This window comes from Paramisgurnus dabryanus, chromosome 18 (genome assembly GCF_030506205.2).
Source record: "Paramisgurnus dabryanus chromosome 18, PD_genome_1.1, whole genome shotgun sequence".
In the NCBI taxonomy this organism is placed as follows: domain Eukaryota; kingdom Metazoa; phylum Chordata; class Actinopteri; order Cypriniformes; family Cobitidae; genus Paramisgurnus; species Paramisgurnus dabryanus.
The window spans coordinates 13,669,833-13,674,587 of record NC_133354.1 but is presented as its reverse complement, the minus strand read 5'-3'; the positions used below and the strand labels follow the sequence as shown (position 1 = coordinate 13,674,587).

Genomic DNA, 4,755 nt, shown 5'->3' with positions numbered 1-4,755 from the left:
GACCTCCACTACGCCGCTTTCTCTTGTATGTTATATTCACACAAAGTACAGTTCTACATGCCACGTGTGGCTTTTAATGTTGCCTCTGCCCTCATCTGAGGCAGATGATGGATCACTGTACACCTGATGTACATAGTACATGCAAAGATTCATAATGAATGTCTGTTACTAAGAGATTCATATCAGGACACATTTACAGGTAAGTTTATTTAATTTATTAACTTTTCCCCGGCAGCATTTTAAAAAAAGTTGCCAGCCAGCGCCAGCATTTTTCATGATTTTCACAAAAGTTTAATGCCTTCCAGAAAATGTTCTTCTTTAAATATATAAACAAACAATAGATCAGATGAAAGAACTCTGCTTTCAAACAAAAAAAAAACGTTTCATCCTACCTTCATGAGTTCTCTTGTAATCACCTCTCAAACATGGGTAGGTTTCTTCAAAAAGCAAAAATTTGAGCAAAAAGCTGAGATAATTCCATTTTTGTGAAGGACTTTTGATAGAGATCAGATGCAGAGCGATCTTTAAAACATACACCGAGTTCTTTCTCTTTCATGTGAGGCACTACTTCCGGGTTGTATAAGTTGCGGAAGTGCACCACCTGGTGGATAATAGCGGTATTGTGGAAAGACAGAAAATCTCGTCATTGGCGGGGAAGCGTTTTCTCTTAATTGACGAGATATCTCGTCAATGGCGGTGAAAGAGTTAAAGGGGTCTGTATAGTTAAGTTTGTATTTCATTCTTTAATTTTTACCCTCTTCTTTTTAAGGTTATCAGCTCCGACTGCCAACACACAACAAACTGACAGTATTTAAAACTGTTAATCTAGATATGGTCTGTGTTCACGTATTGGTCCCCCGGATGTCCATCTAAAAAGCTTATACATGCACCCTGAGCCTTTCTTAGTACCCGTTGTGGTACTTGGCTTGAACCTTAGGTTAGCCATCTCACTGCAAAATATTGGAAATCCTTGTTTGTACCCAAAGGCATCTCCTGGAAACTACTTCTGTCCTGCTGTGAGGGGATCTGCATTAATGCAAAAGAAGATGGAGGACATGGTTTTCTCACCTTGATTGGAGTGGTTGGATTTCGGACTTTGGATGATTTTCTGCTTCATATGCATGTCTTTGAAATACAGGAGAGATAAAATTATGTATGAAAATGCACAAGAGGTTTAGTTGTATCCAATGGGCAAGAATAGAAATGTCTTCTTGGGCATACATTTTTGAGATATCTTAATAAAGGGACACTCCACTTTCAGCACTTTTAGCATAGCTTAGCATAATCCATTGAAACTGATTAGACCATTAGCATCGTGCTAAAATATAACCAAAGAGTTTCAATATTTTTCCTATTTAAAACTTGAGTCTTCTGTAGTGACATTGTGTACTAAGACCGACAGAAAATTAAAAGTTGTGATTTTGTAGGCAGATATGGTTAAGACTATATTCTCATTCTTGCATAATAATCAAGGACTTTGCTGATGTAACATGGCTGCAGCAGGCGCAATGATATTACGTAGTGCCGAAAATAGTCATCTGCCATTGAAAGTTACTAAGGGGACTATTTTCGTCAAGGTCCTTGATTATTATGCCAGAATGTGAGTCAAGTTTTAAATAGGTAAAATATCCAAACTCTTTGGTTACTTTTAGCACAATGCTTATGGTCTAATCAGATTCAAAGGATTATGCTAAGCTATGCTAAAAGTGGTACCGCCAGACCCGGAGATCAGCAGAATGGATTCCAGAATGGATGGATGAGCATATTTTCAAAAAAAGTGGAGTGTCCCTTTAACGAATGAGTGAAAAAGGGGTATATTTGCAATTATTTAATTAACATGTAGCCAAAGATATAGAACATATTTCCTTAAATCATACTGAGACAAAGATTCTTTCTTGCTTTCCTTCTTTCTTTCTTCAATCACATTGTTGAGTGTAATTGAGAATGTCACATTGTTTCTTGCACATGATAACACTTTGATATATGATGCGGTTTTGGACACATGACCGGGAACACGGATTTACAGAAATAGTATCAGTACAATAATTCAGTCAAGGGTGACCTCTCATCCTTCACTCTTAAGGAAATGTCTGTAAGCATATCTGAACTGACTGATTCATTGATACATATGAAATTTTACTGAACATGTTCTTTAAAGCAGTGTCTGAAGCATATTGTTCATATTTATTAATATGAGAAAGTGCAAATTACCAAGGACAAAGAATTAAGACTTTTTTTTATAAAAGTTGATTCATACTTAAAATGATTGTGTACCATTTCAATGTTTCTCTTGTGGAGAGGAGAAATTCTGCAATACATGTGATGTGTTTGCGAACAGCTGACAATGTTTTGTACATAATATTTTATTTTTATAAGCTAATGAGCTGTCACCAATATCCCACTTTATTGACTGTGCATTGTGCATGGCTACTGTGGTTATTGTAAAACCCACAACTGTTTTCTAAGTTATAAGGGTTACCCTGTGTCACTGTAGGACCACAAAGGCACCAAATATAAAGGCTGGTTTCCAAACTGTTGCACTGTTGTGTTTTCTCTTCACATGTGGATCTGTAGCTCAGCTGGTAAAGCGTTGAGTTAATAGTGCAGAGGTCATGGGTTTGATCCCAGGAAACATGCAGAGTGTAAAAAATGTATGGCTTAAATGCACTTTATGTCGCTTTAATTTAAAGCATCTGGCAAATGCATTAATGTAAATGTGTTGTTTTAGATCTGTAGCTGGGACCTTTAACCTATAGGATTCCACTAATACAGTGGTTCTCAAACTTTTTCACCGGGCCGCCCCCCCTTCTGTACAGTGCACCTCTTTGCATGTTTTTTTTTATTAAAAACATTAATTTATACAACATATTGCTGTTGATTAGTAGCCTTACGTTTCTGATGCTTAATTACAAAGAATTAATGATAAATCAATGTATTTTATAAAATTTCATAAAACTGGGTCCCCCGGCACCATCTCATGGCCCCCAGTATGAGAACCACTGAACTAATATGTGTTTTTACATATATTATATAGGGTAAACTGCCCTAATGTGGGACAATTTGAATTTTTAGACTTTTAAAAATGTGCTTCCTGTTTGATGATTGCTCCACCCTTATATTCTATTGGACATTTCAGAGGTCATGGTTGTTTTCATGTGATGCTATAGTTTCACTGGTTTGTGTATGGGGGACCTACAAACACTTCCCACATGTCCCACATTAGGCAGTGTCCCACTTTAGGGCAAATCACCCTATTTGTGTTTTGTTTTTTTATGAAATCATTACACAAATCAGGGTTTTAAAAATAGTTAATGGAAGAATTCTGGTGGTATGGGTATAACCCACCTTGGAATAACTTAAATAAACACAGGGCTCCTCCCATATGGCAAAAATATAATTTCAAATAAAATTGTACATATTTTTCAAAATAAACAAAAAATGGCCCAAAAATTCAAATATATTGAAAATAAAAATATATTAGTGCTGAAAATTTTCCCAATTAATAATTTGGCTAATTTTTGTTTATTTTGAAAAATATTTATATAAATATATACATGTTTCACTGGTATTTGTGTATTTATGGGGGACCTACAAACACTTACCACATGTCCCACATTAGGCAGTGACCCGCTTTAGGGCATATTTGTGTGTGTGTGTGTTTTTTTTATGAAATAATTACACACATTGGGGTTTAAAAAAAAGTTCATGGATAAATTTAGGTGGCATGTATATAAACCACCTTGGATTAAGATAAAGAAAACACAGGGCTCCTTCCATAGCAAAAATAATTTTAAAATTAAATTGTAAACATATTTCAAAAAAAAAAAAAAAACCTTAAATATGCTGAAATAAATTTTAAAAATATGTTTTCAAAAAATTATTTTTTACCAATTAATTCTTTGGCCCTTTTTCTAGCCTATAGCCATTTTCTTTATTATTAAAAATAAAAAAATATATTTATGTTTCATCAGAAGAAAAACTTTGTATGATACGAACCTGTAACATAACAGGTTTAAAAAGGTAAAACTGCAAAAATATACTCATAATTTTATATTTCATAGCCTACATAGGCTACTTATACATTTTATTATTGTACTTAATACATTTGATACAAACTTTTATATTTTGGCCAGGAATATATACCGTATATTTTTTTTGCCTTATGGGTTGTTAAATTAAGAAATTAATTTGTTACCCCTGAAATACATTTTAAAATATATGTTAATACATGAAAGTTAAAACTAAATATACTTTTAAATTCAAAATATATTGAATTAAACTTTACTTTCTACATAATGTATTTAGCATATATTTAAAACATATTTTTGGACAGAGTATAGGCTTTTCGCTATGTTTATATTACATTTGCAATGCATATATGTGTATTAGTCTATCTTACCCTTTATGTTTATAGTGCTCTTTGTGTTGAGCAAAGGGACTCATGTCAGTCACTACATATATATATAGCCTGTTTAGTGCACTTCGCAGGCCACATTCGATTGGTTGAAACAAATCCACGAGACAGGAAACTCGGAATGGCGCGAAATCAGAGGTAAGGCGATTTTATTACCTCACACGATATGAATTTGGTAAAGTTATGAAAATATTGAAGGTAGTTACCAACAGAATATTCACGCAAGGGTTTACCACTTCTATGCACAAGGTAAAACTATTAAAAAGCTACTATAGTGTTTCATTTCTTAAAAATGGAAGTGAATCAAAAACAGAGAAATTATTTTATCAGTTCACACTGAA

General features: G+C 33.9%; 1 protein-coding gene across 1 annotated transcript in view; it reads left to right on the top strand.

Moving 5' to 3' along the window:
- mfhas1 (multifunctional ROCO family signaling regulator 1) overlaps nucleotides 1-2,537 on the top strand; it is a 32,240-nt gene extending 29,703 nt beyond the window's left edge. The window contains exons 2-3 of the mRNA XM_065286766.1: nucleotides 1-199; nucleotides 770-2,537. The exon at nucleotides 1-199 is cut by the window's left edge and continues 165 nt beyond it. The gene's annotated coding sequence lies outside the window, so the exon portion shown is untranslated. The remainder of the gene's footprint in view (nucleotides 200-769) is intronic.
- The last annotated feature ends 2,218 nt before the right edge of the window (nucleotides 2,538-4,755 follow it).